Source organism: Silene latifolia, chromosome 2 (genome assembly GCF_048544455.1).
Source record: "Silene latifolia isolate original U9 population chromosome 2, ASM4854445v1, whole genome shotgun sequence".
NCBI lineage: Eukaryota > Viridiplantae > Streptophyta > Magnoliopsida > Caryophyllales > Caryophyllaceae > Silene > Silene latifolia.
The window spans coordinates 167182209-167204597 of record NC_133527.1 but is presented as its reverse complement, the minus strand read 5'-3'; positions in this window follow the sequence as shown (position 1 = coordinate 167204597).

Below are 22389 nucleotides of genomic sequence, written 5' to 3'. Positions count from 1 at the left end.
AAGTCTCTCTTCACTCATGGTTGTTTTTGTGTTTTTAATGTAGGCAGGGATAATAATTTCACAGTTTCTCTCAACCCAAGACTAACACAAAGGTGGAATTGTGTTAAACCTGAGCTCTGTTAACCAAAATTGCAATGTAAACCCTATGGACAGGCAACAATGCAGCTGGATCTTGCAGGATACCTTAAAAATATCAAATGACCTTGGAAAATTCTAAAAATTTGTGGTAATTTAATTTGGATATTAAACTGAGACTGAGCCAAATTTCACGATTTTTGAAGATTTCTAAGTATTTTTAATGCTAACTGAAACAACCTGAAATTCTGAGATTACAGACAGACTGGCTCAACTGATTATGTGACTTGTATGAGTGACTCAGGGATATAGCTATGACCCTAAATTCCCACAGATAATTCACAGGAAATTTAAGATTATAACTTAACATATTTCAGACTCAAATCCACATATTAACACGGGATTAAAGTTGAACTTTGCTCAACACAATTAAATTGAACCACATGTAGACACAGGTTCAACTTAATGATGTCAAACTGACTTTGATCAATTAACCACAGAGTTCACAGGTTAATTATCAGGTCAGGTTTCCAAACTAAAGTTTAACACAAGTTTGAAAGAAATAAGAGAAGTCTCAAGGCTATTTTTCATTCAAAAACAATCTGCCTGAAACAGATGAGACACAGGTCCTTATATAGGCCTTGTCTTTGCATTACAATTCAAAACCCTAGCATCCAATGGTCCAGAATTAATCTAAGATGAATACAAACAACATAAATTATCTTACAAGCTGGTAAATAAAGTGAACAAGTGAAAACAAAAAGCAATTGGGTAAAATAGATTGAAATAAAGCATGGTTGCAGGCTGTCACTGTCAGTTGTCCTCTTGTGCACAATTTGTTGTTTGTTTGGTGGCTAGCTGAAGTCAAGGCTTCTTGTTGTTGCCTAGGGCAGGCTTTATAGAAAAGTTGCAGCAACTCTTCTCAAGGAGCCTCACAAATGTCTCACCAAATAAGCAAATACTGCTTTATGCTTTATCTCCAACATGTGACTGTCTTGCTTTCCTATTGCTGAAATTTCTGCTGAATTACATTGCATTTTAGGATGACTGGTAGGATGCTTAGGGATCTTGCTTGGACTTTCAGTTGAGGCCTGCTCCTGCTGGCCATATAGGCAGCTGATAACTGGACCTTGTGAACCTCTTGATTGGTTGAGTTGGGGGTGGTTCAATGGGTGTTGTTGGGACTTGGACTGTGGCCTGATCAGGATTGGGAGCCTCTGATTAAGCTCCTGCTGCAAAACCTCTCAAGAGAAAATGCAGCAGCAGCTGCGCCTCTTGGAAAGATCGCAAATCCTGCTGCGCCTCTTCCTGGGCTGATTTTTTCCCAGTTTCCAGATTTCTTCCGAATTTCTTTCCTAATCCTACTTTTTCCTAAATTCATCCACGTGATTAGTATAAATAGAGGCCTCCGCCTCACATATTATTCACTCGAGTGTCCGCTCTTCTCTTCTCCCTTTGCATTCTAAGACCGCGCTCTTACTTTTCGACGCCTATGTGCTTGCTCTACGCGACCATGTAAACTCAGATCATTCTGAGTATCAGTCACGTTTGCATAAACCGACCAATTTGACCAACTCCACGCAATCAATCTAATCAATTTATTTTGAATCCTTTTTAAGGGCACTTTTTTGCATAAATTCAGTCAAGCAATCACTAAACAACAACTTAGTCAATCTCGTTCCATCAACCATGTAAGTCTGATAGTGTAATCCCAGTTTTCTTTATTTTATTTTTTTGTATTAATTAATGTACGAATTTATATCACAAGTATGCTCAAAATTGTTTTCAAAACCGGGCTTTAAAACCGTTTTTTGCAAAACAGCAGCAAAAGACGACCTAGAAGAAATGCATCAGCAGATACGCCTACTGGCACAGTCGCCGCATCTGCTGCGCCTCTTCCAGGGGCTGCTTGTATGCTGCTTTTCTTCTTCTTTTTCTTCCTCGAGTATCTGTCTTTTTTTTTTATCTTTCGTTTTCTTCCTTTATTTCTTCAATTCTCATATTTTTAGTTTATAAAACTAGTTTTTTTAATTAATCCTTTTCGACTTAAATTCCTTGTAATTAATATTTGCGGGTTTTCGTCACAAATTCAAACTCGGATTTTAGAGACTCGATTTGTTCATATCAAGTCCCTTGAATTCTTCTTTGATATATGATTTTCAGTCTGTTTCGTCTTCAACCTTTTTATTTCCCAGTTTCCGTCTGAATCCATCTTCAAGTTTCGCCCTTTTTAATTCCGACATCGCATATAAATCATCTTTGTAAATCATCGTAATATTTCGTTTATTCGCCCTTTTATTGCTTTATGACGGTTCCATATGCATGTAATATGATTAAATCACTTCTACTCGAGTTATATACCAATAATTAACCAAGAAACAATAACGATTTAACAAGTCTGACTTTCACAGTCATAACCCAACTCAAGAACGAATGCACGGTATGATGCGCCTCTTCTAAGTTACGCAGCACGTGTTGCGCCTGTTCTGAGGTGGTTTCTGCCTCTGAGCTGTTCTCGCTTTGACGTAGGGTTTCTGTTTAGTTTTTAGTCAACTGTTATTTGTATTATCACTTTTAATTCGACATATTTTCCATATTTCTACTTCTAATTTCTTCCTTTTTTTTTATATTATTTTCTTTTTCAAATCCTTTTCGAGCATATTTATGACGTAAATTCAAATTATCAATTATAATTTATTTTTTTATTTCATATTGTTCTTGTATGATTTATTTGCTTGGCATTTACATGTAATTAATCTAACTCCAACATGGACCCAATTAATTGCTAAATTGTGTGTTCACCGACATAGTCTAATCTCACATGCTAGGATTAAAACGTGGATGTTGCATTCCAAGCATACAATTGACAATATATCAAATATAAATGATTTCCCTGATCATTAGTAGAGACCGCTATCGAGGCGGGCGGGATTAGGTGTTCAAATAAACGAGCTTCCTAATACGTACTGATAAGTCCATTTTATATATACATTAACCCCCTATTTTAGCTCAGTTTATTTGATTATCGCACTTCTATTAATGTGTTTGTGAGCTAATTCTGTGTTCTAGTTGTATTTGCTTGTTTTCATTGTATTTTGTAGGAAATTAAGCTTTTAGTAGCTTTTTTCTGTCAAAGTAGCAAGCACATGAGTTCACGAGGCTAAAAAGACTAAGCATAACCTCGGAAGGCTATCTTGGTAATTTCCAAGCCCGAGTAAGAAGTATGAAGTTTGGGTTGATATGCAAAATGATCATACAAAATAAAGCCCAAAAGAGAAGTCCAAGTTCATGTGGAAAATGCCAAGTTTAGGATGCTCTTAGGATCCTCATTGCGCAACTAAACGGAGGAATTAAGGAGCATTAACACTAAACATTGGATTCTCTATACAATTAAAGAGGGAATTAAGAGAAAATGACTAGAATATCACGACCCAGATCGGGGTGTGGTGTCTCCGATCGGGGCTAGCCCTTTTTATCTTATTTTCGTTACTCCTCTTATTCTTATATAAAGGGTGTTGATCGATACTTTTTGGACACTCTTCACACCCACTTTCTTACTCTTATTTCAGTCTTTAAATTAGTTTTAGAATAGGTTAGCATTTCCTTTATGTTATTTATATTTCCTTTAATACTTCAATATTGTATTACAATTTTCATTCAAGCATTTGTTCTTCAATTCCAAGTTTTATTTCCAATAGTTAAGATAATTATATTTCTTGTATTGTTCTATTATCTCCCTTCTCATTTTCATTATCAATTAGCTATTATGATCACTTTATCATTTGTCATTAGTTTAATTTACATTATGCAAGAGTAGTTAAATTTGTCTAAGGAATAAGAGAAACCATGCATAAGTAGTTCTTGCAATTGTTGAATTATGATGTTATAATAACGTTTCTTTGTTTCTTTCACATGTTTGCATTGTATTGTTAGTCTTTGATAAATGATAAATATCTTAGATTAAATTTGTTAATTCACTTTTATAAGTCGAGAGGCACGATATTGAATTAGACAAAGCATGTTTTAGTAGACGACCTAGCCATAGCGAGAGCTCGTTAGGACCCATTCTATGGTTGACAATAAGGTCGAGAGGTGGTTGTCTTTACTCCTAAACAATTAACAATTTTATCAACTCCTATGTTTAAATTGAGCATTTACATAATGTGCATGTGTGACCCGATCTCCTTAGACTATTCCTTTATTATTGTTTTATCACAAGTTTACCAATCAAACCAAGCAATCATACATTTACCGACCTTGATAGAATTCACCCCATAACAACTAATTAACATCTCCCGTCTCCTTATGTTCGACCCCTATTACTACATTTATTTGTGTCTATGATATTTATCTTTGATTAGGTTGCGACAACCCTATCACGTATCCTCACCCCTTACTCAAGATCTTCGTGAACATCCGTGTTCATTGGCATCACGAGAGTCCTTCTAGACATAGAATGCTAAGGGTAACGAATTTCTTAGTGTTCATGTCACTACTTTGTGTCTTGACATGACGCAAAGTATTCGAACGGTTCCAATTTTCCATAAAAATTGGTGGCGACTTCACAAATGTAGGCTTGTCAAACCTTTCACCGGTTTCAATGCCTTACAAATCGGTAACGACCCATGACGTGTTTTGGCTCGCGCCAAAGTTCCGTGGGAGAAGTGTTGTCGCATCGAAACCAACGCACGGGTGCGCGCGGCGCGGGTGGCTGTGTCCACAGTAAGCTGTTGTTGCTGAATATAACTTCTTTTCGTCGCATGTTTAGTAAGTATCGTAGATAATCATAAAAATCCTTCTTTTTGCTTTTGGGAAAAATAATTCTGGACAGCTGCTAAATAATTTATATTCTGATTTTTTGGATTTATTCAGTAATTTTTGAGTATTTAATTTAAATAGTAAAGCTTTTAAATCGTTCGTATCGTAAATAAATTCTAAAATCGTAAATTCCGCCTTTCGATCAAAATGTAGCCACGGCCAGCAGCTACTGTTTTTGGACTTTATGTTTTTAAAGTTGAACTTGAAACTCTACCTTTTATTAAATTGTTTAAATTTAATAAACTTTACGGATTTAAACCGTTTTACGAAGAAAATAATTGAAACAAAATCAACCTATTCATTCAGCCTAGTCCATACTTTTTACCATGCTGTACGTTCAAATTTTGTATAAGTCTCTTGGTTTAATAAAATACACTAGTAGAAAAAGTGCCATTGACATCGGTTTTTTAGGTCCATTTACATCGGTTTTGGGGCGATGCTTCTGGGGGCGTTGTTTATTGAATTATAACAAAAACATCGGTTGTAAAACCGATGTTAATGGAATATAATTACATCAGTTTTCGTCCAAAACCGATGTAAATAACGCCTTTTTTACATCGATTTTGGACCAAAACCGATGTAAATATCACTTTATTTACATCAGTTTGGACTTAAACCGATGTAATATTTACATCGGTTCTTTTCTAAAATCGATGTAAATATTTCTTTAAATTCATTTGGACAATACGAATTCAATAATTTATCCGCAATTAAATGCTGCAAAAAATACGGCAGAACTCCGCTCTAAATTTTGTATTCTCATACTATTAAAGTTCTTCAAGATAAATCAATAACCCAACAACTCACGGCTTCAAACAATTTAAACACAATCATCTATATTATCTACCAAAAAAATATATCATATTACAATTCCATGTGTCATGCAAGTAGTTCAAAAGACTACCTTCTACGACAGAAAAAGGTTAAATGTTTTCAATTGCAATTTCTAGGATATCTAAACCAATTACATTATTACATTAGATGATTTTTTAAACAATAAAGCGACCAGAGCTCTTGAACCGCGTTTGCTCATTCGTACCTGAAACACGCTACATAAAAATAGATGATAGTGGTTAAAAAAACAAGGCAAAAGGTACAAAAACCTTATAACACTTACATCCAGTCAATGGTATGGCTGAATCTTGATACACACTCTGCGAATCACCAAAAATAATCAATGTGCATCTTAGAATTCAATTAAGTAACAACAATTGATAGCCAAGAAAGAACTTGTAACCTTACCTATATTATCAACCAAGTTTAATATGATATAATCAGTATTATAACTAAATGGAATTAAACAATTCACTCAAAGATGCCATATGCGGCATTTTGTTCAATACATAAACCAAGTGCTTACTGCTTTTATTGCCTTTGAATTAAAATAGTAACATAGTGTGGCAAGAGAAAGATAAACATGAAGTTTCAACTCATACAGTTTGCAATTTATTTTAAACACGCAAGTTATAACATGAATACTCAAGCAAGCAAATTCTGAACTGGTTTTATTATAAAGAGTACATGGTCTTAAGTTAAGACTTCTCACAATCCCCTTTTTCATTTGACATTATTTAAATCCGTTGTATGTCTTAACTTAAGACCATATGAAACATTCTTTACCTGTGGAATTATGTGAAAAGATCTTTTGCATCTCAAGGAGTCAGTATTCTGTAGCAAATTATATTAGGTAACCTATAGCATTGATGGATCATAAACCTGTCAATTAACGAAATAAAAGTATTGCTTAATACTCAATTAAGAGTACTTAAACATAACATTGAAAGATGCAGATTAAAGTACTTGGGTTATTAACAGTCTAATTCTTTCAAGTTTTGAGTGTTTACCAAAATCTAGCTTCCCATTCAAATCTTTTAGTAAGTACTGATCCGTGTGCCAGAACATGCCTCAGACATGATATCCTTAGTGTTGATCTGTGAACCATCAACATATATGAAAGCACAAAGAAGACTGTCAGAACTCTTTGCAATTGATTCCTCAAGATAAAACGCCATATTATCTCCAAGACAAAATACAACCAACTCGAACCTGTTCAGTGAAACGGGGCACATTTTTATCATGACAAATTCAGAACTTGAGGCTTAACTTATAACATATTAGAGTAGCAATCACATTTTTTTTGAGTACGAAATCATTATGCCCCGTGAAGGCATGAACTACCATAACTTGGTTTCAAAAAAAAAAAAAAAAATACACCCAGTGTTTTCATGACAAACTAATTTCAAAATGCAACGTCGCTGATTTCCGAATGCAAACATTAAGCTCTCATTGTCTTTCTCTTTTTCCCCTTGTTTAATAGTTTCCATTTGTTTCTTGCACTTCTTGCATTAGGCTAATAATGCTACTGTTCGTGATTTACTCTTTCAACTTTCAAGCTCATCTTGTGCTTTTATTGATTTAGAGTTGAAAGAGAGTTCTGAATGAGGGTTTAACAGGGGAAGGAGGAGTTTAAATGGTTTGTGATTGTTGTGTGGGAAGGTTTTTAGATATTCAGGATGAGTAGTGGCCATGTCATCAGTCCAAAAGGTTATGTCAGCAACACAGTAAGCCGCTTAACGGAGCATTTAACGCCTAATTGCAGTTAGGTCATGGTTTAGAAGAACTAATAAAGTTAAAGGGTATAAGAGAGGATTCCCGAAAATGAAGGGTATATGGTAGAAAATGAAAAAAATCGAGGGTACATCATAGAAAAACCCAATGAATAATAAATTACTCCCTTTGTCTTCTAATCATTTGTATGGCTTTTTTATTCTTTGTAAGGGGTATATTAATTAAAGGCAAACAAATAACCGAGACAGAGGGAGTACTTTACAATGGACTTAAATTGACTAAAGACAAAAAAAGAGCATCAATGATACAATAAACAACTTATCTAGAGAAGAGAAAACAATAGCCCACAAGCCGACATTTTAAGTCCAAATAATTTGTTGGAGCAACAAAACAACGTACTTTGAAGAAAAAGGAACAATAAAGGAGATATTCACCACTAATCTTAAATACATAAATAATATAAAATCAAATATTCACATTGATGGAGTTAAAGATAGCTCTCTATTTCTCTACAAAATAAGACAAAGTGATGAATACATAAATAATACGAATAAGGTTGGTATCAATAGCACCATCAATTTTGTTTAGCTGAATGAGATGTGGATTGCATATAGAGTCCCCTACGATAATGTGCTAATGAACATGAAGAAACAAAATATCATTCAATCCTACGCATATCAATTCAGTTGCGAGAATTGTAACAAACAGGAGGATTTTCCAGTAGTAATACAAAATAATATTAAGAGCACAAGGAGTAAAAACTTAACAAGGGATCTAACATTACAAAAACGATACCAAAGATAAAATAACTTCACACTAACTATTGTTCATGTGAATTAGTGATACTAAACTACGAGTAAATCCAATCCAAAGTGTAACAACACACAACCAGTAATTAGTGATACAAATAAATATTGTCTCCCCATATACAACAACATCTTTCGAAACCATGATCAATTTGATTAAATCTTACCGCACATACTTCTTAATCCGTTCATTACCCAGCAAATTCACAAATTATGTGAAATCCAAACCCCAAGCACATCTTACATGCTTAACCCACCCAAAATTCAGGCAATCAAATCTCGTTTTGTTCAAATTAATAGCAACAAATTCAGACAAGCGCTTGGCCATGGCTAGCTTTTAATTAAAACGAGTCAAAATCATGACAAAGCACTGTGCCATTTCGCCGGTCACGAGTCATAATCCCCGTGTACCAAAGCAGCTCCTACAAAGCGCCACGATAAGAGCAGAAACCCCAAATTTTGTCCCGACTTTCTCATCTTTTTGTCGATTTATTTCAATTGATTTTCTATCAATTTCAATCAATTTTCAACCCATTATCTCTCAAAATCTAAAATTCACTCCCACCACCCTACTCCTTATCAATTCATCCTTATAATCATCATATAATTTCAATCTTTATAATACAGATTCAATCTTTTATCAAATTTGTAACCATCTTTTGTGTCATAAATATTACTTTGGCGACATATTCCTATGCTCTATCATTCAAACAATAATATAATGGAGAAAAATAAGAAAAATTATGATGCATACATACCTTAATCGATAGATCGGTGAAGGATGAGGAATAGTTGCAGCGTTGATGAAGGCGTGGTGGCCGCCTTGGTGTGAAAAGGAGGGCGCCAACGGGTAGCAAAGGGTTTTGCGCAGGGTTTTCGTTATATGGAAAGTAAAGGGTTTGTGTGGGGTTTCTGTCAAAATTATGAGAAGGGGAACTGAATGGAAGGTTTTGCTATTACGTGAATAATGGCTTTTGTGACGTCGGTTATAAAACGATGTAAAGTGAATACAATCTAAATAAACTCAAATCGTTTTTTAATAAAACCGATGCAACGTAAATATATTAACATCGGTTTTTTAATAACCGATGCTATCAACTGATGTAAATAATAAAAATAAAATTTATAACATCGTTTTTTTGAAAAACCGATGATAAAAAATTAGATTACATCATTTTTAATAAGAAGTGATGGTATTAAGGTGATGTCAATAGCACTTTTTCTACTAGTGATATTTCTTACGTGATTTTTGGAAGCGTTATTTTAATTAATTTCGTTATCGCTATAAATAATAAACTTTGTCTCGCAAGCCCAAATAATATATGTTTGGTATAAATTCTAAGTCACATTTTCTTTCTAAGTATAGTGACCTTGTTAAACTTGGTGACCTTATGGTTTTATACTCTTGAAAGGATTTTATAATTGAGAAATAAAATTTTTGGTTTCGTTCTTTTAAGAACCATTTGAGGTTATATTATTTGAGTAAGATATTTCTATTTTGAGATATAAAGTATAGAATAATTAAATGTTGGGCATTAGAATAGTTATCTGAGACATACGGGTTCTTATACAGCTATATGATAGGGTACTTTTTGTAATAAATCTATATCTCATTACTCAACATATTCATATATGCTATAATTTTAATTTAGTCATAAAATTAAAAGGTGATCTTATGCATGCAAACAATAAGTAAAATAAGGAAGAAAACTTCATCATACATTGAGTTTTCGGTTTATATGGGCACAAGAGAGTTCTCCTACTCTATTGTTCTTGAGCTTTCCTTAATTGGATGAACAAGGATTCAAGAAGAGAATCCTTCCCAAAAGTATTATACCCAAGATAACAACTTAATAAAACTAATATTATTATTATTAGAATAAGGCCCTGTTTGGTAAACAGCGGAATAATTTCAGCATAAGCAGATTGAAAAAGCAGATTATAAATGACAGATTTTATCAGAAGGTTTGACTAGCATATTATAGTTAGCAGAATTAATTTGAGTGTTTGGTAACTGGCAGATTACAATTAGTAGATTGTTAGTTTTCTTTGTAAAATGGAGAAAAATTTCCTATTTTACAATATGCTAACCAATATCTTTGGGGTAAGCGAAGATATTGTAAAACAAAGATATTGACCCCAAATATGCTGTTTCAATATGCTATTTACCAAACACTAAAATTAGCATATTGATTGGTCAAACATGCTAAAACCCTTGAATATGCTAAAAATTGGTCAATATGCCGTTTACCAAACAGCGCCTAATACTAATTTTGTATAAAATTGACCCAAAAATATTATTTGGTCTCTCTATTACTTCGGTCAAGAGAGAAGGAGGAGAAGGAAGTTTTTATCTTTCTAAAACTCTAATTTTAGATGGATGGTTAATGAATGAATAATACACTAAAAATTAGTAGTGTATAAGGTAAAAAGACAAGAAAAACCCATGGTTTTTCTCCTCTTAAAACCGGGTGGAATGGGGAAGGGAAGGGAGTCAATGCATGCACAAGGTGCTCTTCACAAGAGGCACTAGGGTTGCATGGCTAGGTCTAGAAGGAAATGATTATGTTTACCACTAACATAATCAACACAATATCTTCCTAATACCCCCTTAATTTCGGTTTACATGGATAAAATGGACTCCATTTTATCTTTGTCAAAATGTCAATTTGTCATATGTCACATGTCACATAAAATTGTTATGTATTTTTATCATATTAAAAATCAACGCATTAATAAAAATACGTCATACACAAAATCGACTTAGTAATTCACAATTACTTGTACCAAAAATAATTTACCAATTATAAATCACAACATCTTGTATTTATAATAATTATTCATTCAAATGAAATTGTTTCTTTAAACAATAATTTCATCTAAGTAATGAATCAATTCGATTACTTAGACCGTATCTCATTTAATCAAATTACAATGAGACACGTAAATATTACTTCCAAAATTGTCCGTCAATTTTAAGTAATTTAATTAACTCGTATCGTCATACGATCAATTAAATGATCAATTAAGTGTGTTACCCTTTAGGTATGACCTAAGGGGATCAACTGATCACCACTATCGCACGACAGTAATGTCAAACTCTAGTCAGCCAATCATTACCGATATGTGTGGACCAGTTGACAGGAAAATATTACTTCCCAATTGTATTCTTTAAAACGAGACTTAAACATGTGATCATCATGATCAACAGTTGTGATCGCATTATTGTCGGAGGACACATATTCCAACAATCTCCCACTTGTCCTAGACAAGTGTGCGTCACCAATTCTCTTGTCCTATTACTATCTCCCACTCAATGCAAGGTGTCTTTCAGGTCGTACTTGCAAGTGATCATATCGAGAGTGGTTTCCTCGATCTGGAGAATAACTGATTGACCGGATTTATCTACCATAGATATCTTCCGAGCGTGGCCACGCATTTACAGTTCATTACTCCTCGAGTGGCCCTGAGATATTTTTATAACCCTGACTAGGGGTGGACAATTCCTATCGCACTCATTCCCTTCGACTAGCCACAGCCATCATAACCCAAAATATGCCCATTTGACCCCATTTACGAAGGTCGTAGTAACACAAATCAAAGTTAATCTGAAACTGTGCCATCTTAGGCGAATAGTCTTTAGTCAAAAGAATCGACTCATTAGAATACTATAGTAGCTCTCGCCACGACCAGGCTATATAAATTTGCCAGAACTCTATAAGCGGTCATAAGGCCCGACAAAATGTTCCCAACAGTCTGCCTATGTGATCGACTAGTCATTCTCATATGACTCCATGGCACTTGAACTTGCCATCAATCGCATCACATTGTAGTCACTTCGAGACGTCACCTCATGTAAGTAACTATGGGCAAATACAATGCTAATCCGTGTTCACTTTAACGGGGTTCAATTGTCTCTACAACCCGTTTGGATGTTACAAAGTATAAGGTGAGTTAATAATAACTCAAACCACAAATGTCGACATCACACTCGGGTAGTCAATACCATATTACAACCTTGTGATGCATATCGTAAGTGTGTAAACACTTGTTGATTGCAATTGAAGTTTAACATATCATGTGTCCATGTGTTTAAACTTCTTTTAATCGCATTTTTCTTTATGTTTATATTATCTATCATAGCATGAACCTTACCAAGTACACATCTAGATTCCCAAGCACGGTTTCGGTTCTTTATCTTGAAAGAACTTCCTTGTCAATTATCACATAACGAACAAATTTGTGGTGAATGATGTAACTTGAACTGGTCAAGTACTCCACCCACACACAATGCACTAGGTATATGTTTTGTAGAATCTTGCAACAATTGTCAAGATGATTAGCCTAGCACTTCTCACAAGTCCTAGCATATTAGGAAAGATTAGTTTATTCAACTAAGTATCTTTCCAAACTTCTTATTTCTCCTTTTAGCTTGAAAAGCTTAGGATTTTCATAAATCCTTACATGTGTTCGAACTGCAATATGTGCAACCTCTTGACACACAACAGAGTCTTCTTGTCAAACACTGAAATCGCTCATCAAATTCTCCTTGTGAATTCATTACGTTTCTTGTATGTCTTGCCAACGATCCATCATGCTCTTATGCATATGATTTATTATTGGACATGTGCATGATTATTCTAATGGCGGAAACATTAGTAACTTTTAATCATGCCATCAACTATTCTTAGGTTCAAGGAATGACCATGACTGCTAATGACAATTCCATTTCCATTTACATGAATAACCTACGTATCTAGTTGATTCGATGTGTATGTCTCAATACTTATCCAACATCTCATGATGTGATTGGATTCATCATAGTCCATTTTCATCCAGAATTGAAAACTCAAATACTTCTTTGTGAAAGAATAGTACTAGCTCGTCATTCTCAATGAGCAATGAGTTATAAACTTTTACAAGATGATTTCTCCCACTAAATTCCATGTCTTCACATGATAATTTCCAACTCCCACTCAATTTCACATGTTTCGAAATTGACTACTCAATCGAAACATTTCAAGAATTGGAATATATATTGCATTGCCAAGTTATTAAGATAAAACCATATATGTTCCCATCATATCCTTTCAAAATACCTATTTTGAAGTGGTCTCATCTTAACCTTATGGAAAGATATTTTAATCTCTAACTTATTCATATCATAATAATGTGTAGCAATGTCATTATTCAAATATAAATAATATCTAAAACACGTCCTTCGAAATACCCTTTTGGAAGGAGGTTTAACCATTTCATTTTCATAATGAGGTTAAGTAATGACATTAGCGTGGTTAAAACTTAGCTATTGAAGATATCGGTATATCAATCCTTGCAACTTCTAGTCATAAATCTCATTTATTTTCTAGGAAGTAACTTTGATTCATTTAGGCTCTTAAGTAAATATCAATGTTGAAACTATTGGTCAAAATTTATCATAAACTAGTCAAAACTCTTGTTAAGACTTTATATTAGTCATTCTTATTCCAAAACTTTCTTTTGGTCTCCTCGTGTAGTTATCTTGAGAAAATATTCTTTTGATTACTTCACTTGGTCTCTTGAAATCATGTAGATCTTATTCGAGACCATAGATCTCATATATTGGGCATACTATATAAATAGATATAGCTTAATTCAAATCATTCTCCCTTGCATAGATCTCATTTATACAAGTACACAAATTTATCTTGGTGTTGTGTCCTCATTTTTCTCCCACTCTATCTTTAGAATAAATACACTAGAGATTCAAAGATAGCTTATGAGACACAAATAATGATTTTGAAGTAGAAGGGGGACTATCTCATAGGTTGACTAATTGTTCTAGATTTCGTAAGTGTACTTGGTGATTAACTTTCCTTTAAGAGAGTTCATTAACTCAATATCACTTTGTAAATGATCATACACAAGTCATTTACTTGTGGTCATATAATGAATCCCATCATTATAGTTGTCTATTAGATAACTTTAAGTGAATAATCATATGTTTCTATGAGCAAGCATGTATAGACGAATTTCAGAACAAGGATAATAATGATAAAACGGGTGACTTGGGTTGCAAACCAAGCCACCATTATCCAAAATACAACCAATTATCCAAAATACATTTCCATGTCGAACACGGAAATCAAAAGGTTCTAAAATCCAAAACATAATTAAAATAAGACAATAAAAAGCGAAGCTTCATGGAAGCTATTTCTAGCTTCTCGATGGTTTCTCAAGCTTGTTTTTCTTTTCCCTTGTCCTTGCTTGGTGGAGGCCCTATTTACAATAAAAAGGGGATACATTATCACAACTTTGTATCACAATACCATTGTTGAATTAGAAACATAAAAGAAAGGATAGTCATTTACCTACTGGAGTGATCTTTCCAGCCTTAATATCACCAAGGTATTTGGAACAATTTCTTTTCCAATGTCCAACACCATTACAATAATGGCATTTATCAAGAGGACCCTTCTTGATTTTGGAAGTGCTAGCTTCATAAGTCTTAGCTTTGGTAAAAGTGGAAGCTTGTTTCTTACCCTTCTTCTCATTCTTCTTGAACTTCCCCTTGCTTTTGGTGCTAATGTTAAGCACATCCTTGGGTGGGTTGACATTTAACCCCATGTCTCTTTCGGCTTGCACAAGTAACTTGTGCAATTCTTCAAGAGACACGTCCTTGTCTTGCATGTCAAAATTCATCCGGAATTGAACATACGCTTTGACTTTGGATAAGGAGTGTAGAATCCTATCTACAACGAGTTCTTTGGGGATTTCAACCTTTTGAATTTTCAAGGTCTCGACTAGCTCCATTAATTTGAGCACATGAGGGCTAACCTTTTGGCCCTCTTTGAAGTCAAGATCAAAGAATGCCGCGGCCGCCTCATATTGGACGATTCGCGGAGTTTGTGAAAACATTGTCACAAGCTTGGAGTAAATCTCATTAGCGGTGCCCATCTTAAAGGCTCTCCTTTGGAGATCCGCCTCCATCGCAAATATCAACACATTTTTCATTGCGGCGGACTCCTTATGGTAAGCCTCATATGCTTCCCTAGTGGCGGCGGTCGACCTAGTGTTAGGTTCGGGTGGAGAGGCCTCGGTAAGGTAACGAAGCTTGTCGTCACCTTGGGCGGCGAATTTGAATTGGGCATCCCAATCGGAGAAATTTGACCCATTCTTTTCAAGTTTACATCGATCCATGAAGGATCGGAGCCATGAAGTATTAGTGAGAGGCGTGGCGTTGGTGTTTGGATTTGCCATTGTTATGAGAAATAAGAGCGGTCTACAAAAACAAAATATAGAAGGAATAAAACATATGTCGTTTTAATAATAATAATACTCGTAAAAAATTTTTAATTTAAACAAGTTTTATTGCATTTTTCTAGTGACCTTTACCCAACTAGATAAATGATTCCAAGACCCAAATTCATATCAACTTAGGCACGGTAGGGCCGATTCATCCCTTATCAATATAACTCGGTGGATTAACGCTTAATCGATTCTACTTTTAGAACTCTTGGTCGATAAAATTACTCTAATGTTTATCTATAGCCCGGAACACATGCGACTACGGTCACGAATACTTCCGTTGAGCTCAATCCAAATTTCGAATAAATGTGTCCATGATCCAAATCCACATCAACTTGGGCACGGTAGCGCCGATTCATCCCTTATCAAAATGAATTCGGTGGATAGACATTTATCACCCACTTCCCCTACGTAACAAGTTTTGTACCCCGGTAGGGCCGAGTGTACTCCCTCGCGAAATAGGTTTTCGTGGTTTCTACTTTTTGGTAAGGCTATGTCTCAATTGATTATTTTAGCGAGAGGTCATGTCAATTTATTATCTATCACGTTTTAAGTGAACTAAAGCGGTGAACTACGATAATTCTAATTGACACGGTCGATAAACTCGATTAAAAGAACAATGCATGTTTTAGTTATGGCGATTTAGCGATGCATGCGACATATAAATAAAATGCAAACATAAAATAAATCCTAGTATGGCCTTCCTAAAATAGAAAATCTAATTAACTATTACATATTCGGAAACCAACTTCATTGGTCCCTTGAACTTCGGTTATTGGCACGCATCTCGAGGTAACACCGTCTTTATGTATCGCCTTCTTGAGTGACACCGTCTTCAAGGAACTCCGGAATAAATAAATTACATAACAAATTACATAATTTCCTATTATACAATTGTAATTAAAAATAAAATAAAATAAATCTATTAAATTACAAAACGGTGATACGAGATCACAATAAATTACAACCGAATCGATATTCCCATACATTTCGGGTAATACGAATTAAAACTAAGGCAATACTTAGTAAAATTACATAATTCAAAAATTATATAAAGTAAAATTATGACAATCATAAATAAAATGCAGCATTATAATATGTATGAACATGCCCAATTTTATGCTAAATCGCCTTTAAGGAGCCAATATCGTATATTACACAGTTTTTACGGATTTGCGTGATTCAACGTTTTATAATCACAAAAAATACATAAATTCATATTTATGCACAAGTTAATTACCCTAACCTCTTAGGACTCAAAATTAGTCTTCACTAACAATTTGACTATAATTAACTCATATTTCTTAAAATTGTTCATTAATGAACCCAAAATTTACAATAAAATGCTATAAACTTCAAATAAATCACAAAATTTCAAATAAATTCAAAAAATTGAAATTTAAACTTATGAACATTCTGGAAAAATACTATGACACTCATAATGTTCAAAAACTTAGGTTAAAATTTCGTAAAATTATCGGAAAAACTATGTTGCGGTTTATCGGATTTATTAATAAAAATCATAAAAACATGAGAAAAATTATATTCACCAACTTTTCAATTTTAGATCTGAAAAAGATAATAAAATGCAACATGTGACGTTTTTCCTTAGTCATAGAGTATGTTTTAGCAATTATTTACTAATTAAGTCACTATTTATGCTATTTTTCATCAAAAATCCATAAATCATGCATAAAGACTTCAATATAGCCTATTATTTTACAAACATCTTGTAAAATTGCATGTGACAACATACTAAATTTATATGACCAGATTCGAAATTTATCTCATATTAACCTATTTTTCATTTAAATTCGATTTTTAAACATGAAAAATCCATATTTCGAGCATAAGAACTCCAAAAATTATGAAACTTTACAGGTCATCTAAAAATAAAACATGTGATAACATATCCAAAAATCACTGGAAAATTCGAAGTTTAGCTAATTTTAGTCCGAAAATGACATTTTAATCATAAAATCACATTTTTAATGCCATTATTATATAAGATGAACAATAAAAATCCATAAATTAACCAAAATATCCTAAAAACATTTTAGGACCAGAAACTTTAACATGCATAATTATTTTCGTGGTATATCATAATAACACAAATTTAACAAGTTTTATATGTTAATCGTATAACTCGGAAAAACTATAACCGATTTGCATGCAAACAACCAAGGCTCTTGATACTTTTTGTAATAAATCTATATCTCATTACTCAATATATTCATATATGCTATAATTTTAATTTAGTCATAAAATTAAAAGGTGATCTTATGCATGCAAACAATAAGTAAAATAAGGAAGAAAACTTCATCATACATTGAGTTTTCGGTTTATATGGGCACAAGAGAGTTCTCCTACTCTCTTGTTCTTGAGCTTTCCTTAATTGGATAAACAAGGATTCAAGAAGAGAATCCCTCCCAAAAGTATTATACCCAAGATAATAACTTAATAAAACAAATATTATTATTACTAGAATAATATTAATTTTGTATAAAAATTGACCCAAAAATATTATTTGGTCTCTCTATTATTTCGGTCAAGAGAGAAGAAGGAGAAGGAAGTTTTTATCTTTCTAAAACTCTAATTTTAGATGGATGGTTAATGAATGAATAATACACTAAAAATTAGTAGTGTATAAGGTAAAAAGATAAGAAAAACCCATGGTTTTTCTCCTCTTAAAACCGGGTGGAATGGGGAAGGGAAGGGAGCCAATACATGCACAAGGTGCTCTTCACAAGAGGCACTAGGGTTGCATGGCTAGGTCTAGAAGGAAATGATTATGTTTACCACTAACATAATCAACACAATATCTTCCTAATACCCCCTTAATTTCGGTTTACATGGATAAAATGGACTCCATTTTATCTTTGTCAAAATGTCAATTTGTCATATGTCACATGTCACATGTCACATAAAATTGTTATGTATTTTTATCATATTAAAAATCAACGCATTAATAAAAATACGCCATACACAAAATCGACTTAGTAATTCACAATTACTTGTACCAAAAATAATTTACCAATTATAAATCACAACATCTTGTATTTATAATAATTATTCATTCAAATGCAAATGTTTCTTTAAACAATAATTTCATCTAAGTAATGAATCAATTCGATTACTTAGACCGTATATCATTTAATCAAATTACAATGAGACACGTAAATATTACTTCCAAAATCGTCCGTCAATTTTAAGTAATTTAATTAACCCGTATCGTCATTCGATCAATTAAATGATCAATTAAGTGTGTTACCCTTTAGGTATGACCTAAGGGGATCAACTGATCACCACCGTCGCACGACAGTAATGTCAAACTCTAGTCAGCCAATCATTACCGATATGTGTGGACCAGTTGACAGTAAAATATTACTTCCCAATTGTATTCTTTAAAACGAGACTTAAACATGTGATCATCATGATCAACAGTTGTGATCGCATTATTGTCGGAGGACACATATTCCAACACTTTTGTGGGAGGTACAGATTGTCATAGAGTCATGTACATGTACTTAGACTCGGATTTCACACTATGTGGTAAGTCGTGTCCTATTATAGTTTGTTGTCTAGTTAGCGAGCTTGGAGTTGGTCAACTTTGCGTGACACTAGATTCCCGAAACTAGTATAGATGTTGCGATATCAGGGAGTATAGCTAAAGTGAAAATCTAGCTCGAACTGTATTATTTCCATTCCATTCTGTCATTTGAGGAATTTTCCTTTTAAGCATGCAGTACGTTATTCTAAGCGTGATATTGGTAACTTATTTTCGTTACATTTTTTTTTTTAATATTTCAATCTATTTTTGATTTATTATTGCTCCTGTAACATTTATATTGTGTGATATGGCTGGGAGAACGTCGAGTTACTCCCCACTGATTGTGGCTGTTATATTTATAACATGACATGTATTTGTCTTGGCTGGGTATATCAGTGAGCTAGCAAGTAATTTGCAGATCCTACTTTGTTTTCTACTTTCTTTTATAGTTTTAGTCTTGAACACTTTTCGGGTTTTTATTTTAGCCCTTTTTATAAAAGTGGCATTTGTTTTTTTACTAACCGTATTGGAATTTTATCGTTGAGAATTTTATATATTTTTAATTTATAACAATTAGAACTTTTATCTTTGTGTTACTAATCCCAAGTCAACAATGGTTCTGCCATTATTCAGCGATAGATTTTATAGGGGATTAAAACTAACATTATAATGACCCAAAAAAATCACAAGTCCATGAAACAGAAGGAAATCTGTTTTCTGACATAGATCATTGTCGAAATAATCCGAAGTGAATATGTACGAAATATGGGCGTACAGAATCAGATTAAACTCCTAAAACAATATTACCAAAAATATTAAACAATTAAAATTCACCAACAAAGAAATAGGAAAATTTCATCAATGTTCATTCAACAATAATTGCACTATAATTCAAAAAACGGCAAACCAATTATCCACCCCTAAAAAAAACCTAATTCTGTACTGAAACTCAAAAAATAAAAAAAAAATTCACTATCATATTTCGTCCAGAAAAATTCAAAAGTCGCAAAATTGAAAACAACCCAACAAAAACTAATAGAAATAAAGTAGTGGACAATGAAGTAAATCGGAAATCACATGAATAGAAATAGAAATAAAACAGAGTATCTTCATTTCCTTACAAGAAAGAAAAGGAGATTAGTAGACATACCTAGAGCAGAAGTACCCCATTGAAATTCGATTCGATTCGAACCCTGTTCAACAAAAATGGCGACACACTCCGGGTTAAATTCACCAGCAGCTCTAAGAACTTTAGAGAGTCCCTTCAATGGAAGCATCTTCCTCAAGGGTTTTGTACATTGAAACTATATTAAACCAGCGGGCATGAAGCGTAACATCACAAAGACTTCATTACCAGTGTCCATATCGACATTCCAGACCATCATTTCAAACCCACTTGGATGAATGCCTCCGTGTCCTTGTTCAAGTTCGGGACGGAAAAGGCCTCAACTGCCATCTTCAAGGTTTTGGCGGGTTTTAAAATGAAGGCAAAGTCATACGCATTTCGATTCTGCTTGGATTCATCCGTGGTTGTGGCGGTTTTGGGAGTTTCGGAAGTGGGTTTATTCGGGGTTGAAGGTGTATACACAAATTTTGTGATCTGTAAAATAAATAACAAACACAAAAATGCTAACAAAATAATTTTATTAAATTTAAATGTTTCGAGTACAATCTCTAATTTGATCCGCTGATTCGATCTCCATTATACTTGAATGACGATTTTTTAAAGGAGGGTCGCGATGACTTTAATTCTCCTTTGACGAGATGTTTTCTTCACCTTTGACTGCACGATTTCAGGTGCTTGATGTCAGGATTTGAAGAGAAGAACGATTTGATGGAGGAGGGTCGCTTAACTTGATCTCCGCAGACGATTTGATGGTGGGTCGTTGGACTTGCTCTCCTTTGATGATTTGACTCCTTGGTGACGATGATGATGGCACGAGATTTGAAGCGTTTCGATGTCGATCGTTGGAGATGATGCTTTGATCTTCTTTCTTGATGGAACTTAGAAGGATTTGATTTGTAGAGAGAATGAATTTTCTAGTCCTTTCCTTTTCTACTCTATTTTTTCCATCCTTGTAAAATGAGGAGGAATCTCATATTTATAGAGAAGAGCCTCTCAATACCTAAACTTTGGTGGGTTTGGACTTGGTAGTCATTTCGGTCCATTTGAGTGTATTTCACCCATCTAGGTGAATTTGACCCATTTATCGGGTTTGTCACTTTTAAAGAAACGGACCGGACTAAAATAATCAAAAATGGACTACATTAATTAAATTTCGTCCAAAATAATTATATTAGTTTACATTTTATTTAACGGGTCAACATTTTGACTTTTGACTTCTGACGTGACAACATTTTGACATTTGAGTTTCGACGTGACACTTGTATGCATTTTATGTGTCTATAAATTGCCCCTCGAGGCTTGATTATGTACACAATTTTAGTGTTTAAGCATAATCGGGTTCGAACATTTTTTTTATCTTTTCGCGTGGCTTGATCATACTGAACTTGGCTCTTCATTTGATTAATTTGTATCAAATAACTGGGGCCACATGTCCACAAAATAAGGTTGCAGCTTCATTTAAATTGAGATCAAGTTGATCCAAATGTTTCCCACTTCGGTTGAAGAACCAATTTGGTCAAAGAGTCCAACAAATTGTATATGTCCACCGAAATTCAAGCCTTTAGTTTACAAAAATTAGGGCGGCACATATAAGATTTGAGAGTCTCGTGCCTTCAAAACCCTTTGGACTTTTATAAATACCTTGGTATTCTTTTCTTCACGCCGAAACGACGAATGACCAGAGCCGATACAGGCCAAAGCACGCAAAGAAGCGGAGCACAAGCCATGAGAAGCCAACCGGTAAACACACAAGCATCCAAGCCCCTTGACGCAGACCATCGACAGCGGAATGGCCCCTGGAAATAGCGGAGCACGAGGCCATTTGGAGACTCAGAAAACGACACCTTCTCTGACACGCAGCATTACATACGCATTCAATTGATTACCAAGTTGTGGTGCAATAACGGCTGATGATCCGTACCGGCCGAATTATTACTTTGGCTTTGCATTCTTTTTCTTTGATTTGTGAAGGTACACGGATTGTTGTTGCCTCGACTATCGAGTCGAAGCCATGGCAAGTAGCTATTCCGCGACAGCCATAGATGCCTTCTTGGAGATGCAACAAAGCCGATGAAACAAGCCACAGATGTTACGACACTGACGAGATGAACCGGTGACACAACTGCACGATGAGAAGCTGACGGTGACACGGGCTCGTT